Genomic DNA, 10,064 nt, shown 5'->3' on the forward strand with positions numbered 1-10,064 from the left:
ATATTTGGCAGTGATTACAGCCTCGAGTCTTCCTGGGTATGATGCTACAAGCTTGGCACACATGTATTTGGGGAGTTTCTCCCATTCTTCTCTGCAGATCCTCTCAAAATCTGTCAGGTTGGATGGGGAGAGTTGCTGCACAGCTATTTTCAGGTCTCTCCAGAGATGTTCGATCGGGTTCATGTTCCGGCTCTGGCTGGACCACTCAAGGACATTCAGAGACTTATCCCGAAGCCATTCGTGCGTTGTCTTGACTATGTGCTTAGGATTGTTGTCCTGTTGGAAGGTGAACCTTCGCCCCGGTCTGATGTCCTGAGCGCTCTGGAGCAGGCTTTCATCAAGAATCTCTCTGTACTTTGTTCTGTTCATCTTTGCCTTGATCCTGACTTGTCTCCCAGTCCCTACGTCCCCACATCATGATGCTGCCATCACAATGCTTCCCCATAGGGATGGTGCCAGGTTTCCTCCAGAATTGACACTTGGCGTTTCATCAGACCAGATCATCTTGTTTCTCATGGTCTGAGAGTCTTTAGGCACCCTTTGGCAAACTCCAAGCGGGCTGTGATGTGCCTTTTAATGAGGAGTGGCTTCCGTCTGGCCACTCAAGTTGTAGAAACATCTCAAGGATGATCAATGGAAACAGGATGCACCTGAGCTCAATTTCAAGTCTCATAGCAAAGGGTCTGAAAACGTACAGTGGTTTGCGAAAGTATTTACCCCCCTTGGCAATTTTCCTATTTTGTTGCCTTACAACCTGGAACTAAAATAATTTTTTGGGGGGGTTGTATCATTTGATTTACATAACATGCCTACCACTTTGAAGATGCAAAATATGTTTTATTGTGAAACAAACAAATAAGACAAAAAAACTGAATACTTGAGTGTGCATAACTATTCACCCCCCAAAGTCAGTACTTTGTAGAGCCACCTTTTGCAGCAATTACAGCTGCAAGTCTCTTGGGGTATGTCTCTCTAAGCTTGGCACATCTAGCCACTACCCATTTCTCAAGGCAAAACTGCTCCAGCTCCTTGAAGTTGGATTGGTTCCACTGGTGTACAGCAATCTTTAAGTCATACCACAGATTCTCAATTGAATTGAGGTCTGGGCTTTGACTAGGCCATTCCAAGACATTTAATTGTTTCCCCTTAAACCACTCAAGTGTTGCTTTAGCAGTATGCTTAGGGTCATTGTCCTGCTGGAAGGTGAACCTCCATCCCAGTCTCAAATCTCTGGAAGACTGAAACAGGTTTCCCTCAAGCATTTCCATGTATTTAGCGCAATCCTTCAATTCTGACCAGTTTCCCAGTCCCTGCCGATGAAACATACCCACAGCATGATGCTGCCACCACCATGCTTCACTGTGGGGAGTGGTGTTATCGGGGTGATGAGAGGTGTTGGGTTTGTGCCAGACATAGAGTTTTCCTTGATGCCAAAAAGCTCAGTTTGAGTCTCATCTGACCAGAGCACCTTCTTCCATATGTTTGGGGAGTCTCCCAAATGCTTTTTGGTTGTTTGCTTATTTTATTCTTTAAGCATTTACTCTGTGGAGTGTGCCGCTTAAAGTGGTTCTATGTACAGATACTCCAATCTCCGCTGTGGAGCTTTGCAACTCCTTCAGGGTTATCTTTGGTCTTTTTGTTGCCTCTCTGATTAATGCCCTCCTTGCCTGGTCTGTGAGTTTTGGTGGGCAGCCCTCTCTTGGCAGGTTTGTTGTGGTGCCATATTCTTTCAATTTTTTAATAATGTATTTAACGGTGCTCCGTGGGATGTTCAAAGTTTCTAATATTTTATATTAACCCAACCCTGATCTGTACTTCTCCACAACGTTGTCCCTGACCTGTTTGGAGAGCTCCTTGGTCTTCATGGTGCCGCTTGCTTGGTGGAGTTGCAGATTCTGGGGCCTTTCAGAACAGGTGTAAATATACTGAGATCATGTGACAGATCATGTGACACTTAGATTGCACACAGGTGGACTTTTTTTTACCCCCAAGCCATAAGACTCCTGAACAGGTAACCAAGTGGTTACCCGGATTATTTGCATTGTGTGCCCCCCAACCCCTCTTTTACGCTGCTGCTACTCTCTGTTTATCATATATGCATAGTCACTTTAACTATACATTCATGTACATACTGCCTCAATTGGCTCGACCAACCAGTGCTCCCTCACATTGGCTAACCGGGCTATCTGCATTGTGTCCCACCACCCGCCAACCCCTCTTTTTACGCTACTGCTACTCTCTGTTCATCATATATGCATAGTCACTTTAACCATACCTACATGTACATACTACCTCAATAAGCCTGACTAACCGGTGTCTGTATATAGCCTTGCTACTGTTATTTTCAAATGTCTTTTTACTGTTGTTTTATTTCTTTACTTTACTTTACACACACACACCACACACACCACACACACACACACACACACACACACACACACACACACACACACACACACACACACACACACACACACACACACACACACACACACACACACACACACACACACACACACCTATTTTTTCGCACTATTGGTTAGAGCCTGTAAGTAAGCATTTCACTGTAAGGTTGTATTCGGCACACGTGACAAATAAACTTTGATTTGATATTTAACAAATTATGTGACTTTTGAAGGTAATTCGTTTCACCAGATCTTATTTAGGGGCTTCATATCAAAGAGGGTGCACGCACCACTTTTCTGTTTACATTTTTATTATTTTATTTTTAAACAAGCAATTTTTTTTTATTTCACTTCACCAATTTAGACTATTTTGTGTATGTCCATTACATGAAATCCAAATAAAAATCAATTTAAATTACAGGTTGTAATGCAACCTGAAAAACACGAAGGGGGATGAATACTTTTGCAAGGCACTGTATTGTATGTAAATAAGGTATTTCAGTTTTTTTATTTAATACATTTGCAAACATTTCTAAAAAGCTGTTTTAACTTTGTCATTATGGGGTATTGTGTGTAGATTGCTGATGAAAAACAAATTTCATCAATTTTAGAATAATGCTGTAACGTAACAAAATGTGGAAAAAGTCAAGGGGTCTGAATACTTTTAGAAGGCACTGTATACAGTATATAAACAATATCTAAAGAAGTCCACATACTCTCTCATTAGAGACTAGTGTGTGTACTGTCTGTGGTAAAATGTAAATGTGTGTGTGTACAGTTCCTTCAGAAAGTATTCAAACCCCTTGACTTTTTACACAATGTGTTGTTTTACAGCCTGAATTTAAAGTGGATTAAATTGAGATTATGTGTCACTGGCCCACAAACAATACCCCATAATGTCAAAGTGGAATTATGTGTGGAGAAATGTTTACAAATTAATACAAAATCAAAAGCTGAAATGTCTTGAGTCAATAAGTATTTAACCCTTTGTTATGGCAAACCTAAATAAGTTCAGGAGTAAAAATATGCTTAACAAGTCACATATTAAGTTGCATGTGCAATAACTCTGTGTGCAATAATAGTGTGTGATTTTTGAATGACTACTTCATCTCTTTACCCCACACATTGAATTATCTGAAAGGTCCCTCAGTTGAGCAGTGAATTTCAAACACAGATTCAACCACAAAGACCAGGGAGGATTTCCAATGCCTCGCAAAGAAGTGCGCCTATTGGTTGACAAAAAAACACAAACATTGCATATCCCTTTGAGGATGGTGAAGTTATTAATTACACTTTGGATGGTGTATCAATACACCCAGTCACTACAAATATACAAGCGTCCTTCCAAACGCAGTTGCCAGAGAGGAAGGAAATCGCTCAGGAATTTCACCACGAGGCCAATGGTGACTTTAAAACAGTTACAGAGTTTAATGGCTGTGATAGGAGAAAACTGGGTATGAATCACCAACATTGTAGTTACTCCACAATACTAACTTAATTGACAGAGTGAAAAGAAGGAAGCCTTTACAGAATAAAAAATATTCCAAAACATGTGTCCTGTTTGCAATAAGGCACTAAAGTAAAACTGCAAAAAAGGTGTCAAAGAAATTCTATTTATGTCCTGAATACAAAGTGTTATGTTTGGGGCAAATCCAACACAACACATCTCGGAGTACCACTCTTAATGTTTTTGAGCATGTTGGTGGCTGCATCATGTTATGGGTATGTGTAATAATGTGTAAATATTATACAATCCAGGTGTGCAAAGTGCTTAGTGTCAGTGTAGTATGTGTGAGTGTGTGGGTAGAGTCTAGTGAGTGTGCATAGAACCAGTGCAAGGGAGTCAGTGGAAAACAATTAAGTAATAAACAGGGTCAATGTAAATTGTCTGGGTAGCCATTTGATTAACTGTTCAGCAGTCTTATAATTTTTACATTTACATTTTAGTATTTTAGCAGACACTCTTATCCAGAGCAACTTACAGTTGTGAGTGCATACATGTTCATACTTTTTTTGATTCCAGTTCTTATGGCTTGGGGCTAGAAACTGTTCAGGTGCCTTTTAGATTTGGCACTTTGGTACTGTTTGCTGTGCAGTAGCAGAGGGAACACTCTATGAATTGGGTGACTGGAGTCTTTGACATTTTTTAGGGCCTTATTCTGACACCGCCTGGTGTAGAAGTCCTGGATGGCAGGGTGTTCGACCCCAGTGATGTAGTGGGCCGTACACACTACCCTATGTCTTGGAATGACCTAGTCAAAGCTCAGACCTGAATCCAATTGAGAATCTGTGGTATGACTTAAAGATTACAGTACACCTGTCACGACTTCCGCCGAAGTCGGTTCCTCTCCTTGTTTGGGCTGCGCTCGGCGTTCGACGTCGCCGGTCTTCTAGCCATCGCCAATCCACTTTTCATTTTCCATTGGTTTTGTCTTTGTTTCCCACACACCTGGTTTTCATTTCCCAATTAATTAATGTATTTAACCCTCTGTTTCCCCCATGTCTTTGTGTGTGATTGTTTATCGTTAAGGTCGGTACGTTTCCGGCTGTTTTTTTCCGGGTGCTGTTTTCACCCGTGTTATGTGGCAACCGTTATTGTTCGCACATTGGTATTGTTACTTTGTGCTGTTTTCTCAAGGAAAGTGCGTTGTTCACTCATCTCTGCTCTCCTTCATGCACCAGCTACACCCACCACCTGACAACACCAGTGGAACCCATCCAATTGAAGGAGCTGGAGCAGTTTTGCCTTGAAGAATGGGTAAAAATCCCAGTGGCTAGATGTGCCAAGCTTATAAAGACATACCCCAAGAGTCTTGCAGCTGTAATTGCTGAAAAAGGTGGCTCTACAAAGTATTGACTTTGGGGGGTGAATAGTTATGTTTTTTTGTCTTATTTCTTGTTTGTTTCACCAAAAATATTTTGCATCTTCAAAGTGGTAGGCATGTAGTATAAATCATATGATAAAAACCTCCCAAAAATCTATTTTAATTCCAGGTTGTAAAGCAACAAAATAGGAAAAATGCCAAGTGGGGTGAATACTTTCGCAAGCCACTGTACATGTAGGTAGAGTTAAAGTGACTATGCATAAATAAAAACAGAGAGTAGCAGCAGCATAAAAGAGGGAGGGGGACAATGCAAATAGTCTGGGTAGTCATTTGATTAGCTGTTCAGGAGTCTTATGGCTTGGCGGTAGAAGCTGTTAAGAAGTCTTTTGGACCAAGACTTGGCGCTCCAGTCCCACTTGGCGTTGTTGGTCAATTTCTTCAACAAATGATCAGGTCTATATAATTATCAAACATATATTAGTAATAGAAAGGAAACATACTCTTTGTTTAAGTATTAAAATGATCCTTTAGTAATACAATTGTAGGCATAAGTTGGTACAGAGTACAGTATATGATAGCTCTCCCCAGGTTCTGCAAAAAGTCTAAGACATCTTATAACTCATATAGCTTCTCCCAGTCCTCCTTGTGTGAGTTTCCCTGGCAACAACATTTGAATAAATCTAACATTCCCCTGTCAGCAGCAACCATCGTATCAGCAATTAAAAGCTCAGAAGTGGGGTTGACCGAAACTTGACCTTTCATCACAAGTATAGGGTCATAACAAGGTGAACGAGTCCAAGCATCTTCTGACAGGTGGTTGTTTTCATCAGGCCTGCGGCAGCCTTGTGTTCTGAGAAAACCAGTCATATTCTGAAAACCTCAGAGAGCCAGGTGGGGCCCAGACAGGAGGAGTATGTATGAACGTAGGCGGTTTCCGCCTTCTGATAATGTCTGAAGGGCACAACACTCAAAACAGGTGTTAATACACACGCAGAGGTCTCCTAGAAGAGGAGACCTGACAGTTTATCAGAACACAATTTATTAACCCTTTAAAGGTATGAGGCCTTGGTTTAACCCTCTTCGGCGTGCGGTAGTAGAGAGAACAGTCTATGACTGGGGTGGCTGGAGTCTTTGACAATTTTTAGGGCCTTCCTCTGACACCGCCTGCTATAGATGGAGGGAAGCTTGGCCCCAGTGATGTACTGGGCTGTACGCACCACCCTCTGTAGTGCCTTGCGGTCAGAGGCCAAGCAGTTGCCATACCAGGCAGTGATGCAACCAGTCAGGGTGGTCTCAATGGTGCAGATGTATAACTTTTTGAGGATCTGAGGACCCATGCCAAATCTTTTCAGCCTCCTGAGGGGGAATAGGCTTTGTTGTGCCCTCTTCATGACTGTCTTGGTGTGTTTGGACCATGATAGTTTGTTGGTGAGGTGGACACCAAGGAACATGAAGCTCTGAACCTGCTCCACTGCAGCCCAGTCCATGAGAAGGGGGCTTGCTCGGTCCTACTTTTCCTGTAGTCCACAATCATCTCCTTTGTCTTGATCACGTTGAGGGTGAGGTTGTTGTCCTGACACCACATGGCCAGGTGGTATGAATACTTTCTGAAGACTCTGTATATACATGTATATACATGTGCTTGTGAGAGAGGGCAGAAAGAGGAACAATGCTATAGCATGCCTCACTCTCCATTGACTTGCATTGGATTTGCTTAGGCTGTCTATAGGCTGTCTCATCATTGTCAGTGATCAGGCCTACCTCTGTTGTGTCATCGGCAAACTTAATGATGGTGTTGGAGCCGTGCCTGGGCATGCAGTCATGAGTGAACAGGGAGTACAGGAGGGGACAGAGCATGCACCCATGAGGGACCCCTATGTTGAGGATCAGTGTGGCAGATGTGTTGTTACCTACCCTTACCAACCACACTTTCATGGGACACATTAGCTTGTTAACGTTAGCATTCTACATCTAGCTACATATTCAACTTCCATCCTCTCAGGCAGGGGAACAACAGTGATCCAGAACAGCCGTTGCTCTCATGCATGGTTTAGTGTTGCTTGCCTCGAAGCGAGCATAGAAGGCATTTAGCTCGTCTAGTAGGCTCGCGTCACTGGGCAGCTCTCGGCTCGGTTTCCCTTTGTAATAGTGATAGTTTGCATACCCTGCCACATCCGCCGAGCGTCAGAGCCGGTGTAGTAGGATTCGATCTCTTTCTTGTTTTGACGATTTGCCTGTTTGATGGTTTGTTGGAGGGCATAGCGGGATTTTTTTATAAGCTTCCGGATTAGTGTCCTGCTCCTTGAAAGTGTCAGCTCTAGCCTTTAGCTCAATGCAGATGTTGCCTGTAATCCATGGCTTCTGTTGGGATATGTATGTATGGTCACTGTGGGGATAACGTCGTGGGATGTGGCAAACTCCTCAATGTCATCAGATGAATCCTGGAACTAATGCCAGTCTGTGCTAGCGAAACAGTCCTGTAAATTAGCATCGGCTTCATCAAGACCACTTCCCTATTGAGCACGTCACTGGTACTTCCTGTTTGAGTTTTTGCTTGTAAGCAGGAATCAGGAGGATAGAGTTCTGGTCCAATTTTCCAAATGGAGGGTCGGGTGAGAGCTTTGTATGCGTCTCTGTGTGTGGAGTAAAGGTGATCCAGAGTTTTTATCCTTCTAGTTGCACAGGTGACAAGCTGGTAGAAATGAGGTTAAACGGATTACACTTTGTCATTAACGGTTATTGAGTGTAGATGGGTGAGACAAATAATTGTTGAATTCATGCTGTAACACAACAAAATGTGGAATAAGTCAAGGGGTATGAATACTTTCTGATGACTCTGTATATACATGTGCTTGTGAGAGAGGGCAGAAAGAGGGACAATGCTATAGCATGCCTCACTCTCCATTGACTTGCATTGGATTTGCTTGTACCAGGGATGGACTTTAATGGGGGTGGGGGTCACAGAAAATCTGAACTCATCATGAGGGTCTGCAGTTGCTCGCAGGTCTGCGTACCCACATCTGACATTGGTTATTTGACCGACTATCAGTGACTGACATAACAAGAGAAAAACTGCTGATGCACAACCAAATGTTTTAATTGCACCTTGTGTATTCTGCTATTCTAATTTGTAAGAGTAAGTTGACACCGCGACTGAGTTATTATTTAAAAAAATGTTTTATTGATCCGAGTGCCTTCAAAAGGGGCGGCAGGTTGCCTAGTGGTTAGAGCGTTGGGCCAGTAACCGAAAGGTTGCTTGATCAAATGCCCTGGCTGACAAGGTCAAAATCTGTTGTTCTCCTCCTGAACAAGGGAGTTAACCCACTGTTCCCTGGTATGCCGTCATTGTAAATAAGAATTTGTCCTTAACTGACATTCCAAGTTAAGTAAAGGTTCAATTTAATTAATTTTTTTTTTTTTAATGTGCGTCCGTGGGCTGCAGTGGCCCTTCTCTGTCTTATACTGTATATTATAAACTGGGTGGTTCAAGCCCTGAATGCTGATTGGCTGACAGCCATGCTATACCATGGGTATGACAAAACATTTATTTTTACTGCTCTAATTACATTGGTAACCAGTTTATAATAGCAATAAGGCACCTCGGGGGTTTGTGGTATATGGCCAATATACCACAGCTAAGGGCTGTATCCAGGCACACGAGTTTAAGAACAGCCCTTAGCCATTGTACCACACCCCCTTGTGCCTTATTGCTTAAATATACTCTAGGAGTGTGAGTGTGTGTGGAATACTTTAGATAGCCGCAATTTGTCAGGCATGAACTCTACAAGGCGTAGAGTTCATAGAAGACCAGCATCCCGGAGTCACCTCTTCACTGTTGATGTTGAGACTGGTGTTTTGCGGGTACTATTTAATGATGCTGCCAGTTGAGGACTTGTGAGGCGTCTGTTTCTCAAACTAGACACTCTAATGTACTTGTCCTCTTGCTCAGTTGTGCACCGGGGCCTCCCACTCCTCTTTCTATTCTGGTTAGAGCCAGTTTGCGCTGTTCTGTGAAGGGAGTAGTACACATTGTTTCTTGGCAATTTCTCGCATGGACTAGCCTTCATTTCTCAGAACAAGAATAGACTGACGAGTTTCAGAAGGAAGTTATTTGTTTCTGGCCATTTTGAGCCTGTAATCAAACCCACAAATGCTGATACTCCAGATACTCAAGTAGTCTAAAGAAGGCCAGTTTTATTGCTGCTTTAATCAGGACAACCGTGTTCAGCTGTGCTAACATAATTGCAAAAGGGTTTTCTAATGATCAATTAGCCTTTTAAAATGATAAACTTGTATTAGCTAACACAACGTGCCATTGGAACACAGGAGTGATGGTTACTGATAATGGGCCTCTGTACACCTGTGTAGATATTCCATAAAAAAGTCTGCCATTCCAGCTACAATAGTCATTTAGAACATTAACAATGTCTACACTGTATTTCTGATCAATTTGATGTTATTTTAAGGACATTTCTAAGTGACCCCAAACTTTGAACTGTAGTGTATATTGGTCTATATACAATTTTTTTAAAGATCTGATCATGTATTCACATGACTTGATTTTTGAAATGTTGTAAAAAAAAACAAAAAAAACAATACCCTATGTGTCCAAAGACTAGATTTATTATGATACAGAAACATCTGTAGTTCACAAACGACTATGAGTTTAATCATATATTTTGCATGTTTGAGCTTAGAACATGTCAAATAACAATACTATATGTTTTCAAAGAATTTCATTCTGAAATGTATTTCAAATGACATATGCCGAAGTGATTTTAATGATTTTCCAACTTTGATTGACACTGAAAGTATGATAGATAATGACACTGTA

This window comes from Salmo salar, chromosome 07, assembly GCF_965601325.2.
Source record: "Salmo salar chromosome 07, fSalSal1, whole genome shotgun sequence".
Classification (NCBI taxonomy): domain Eukaryota; kingdom Metazoa; phylum Chordata; class Actinopteri; order Salmoniformes; family Salmonidae; genus Salmo; species Salmo salar.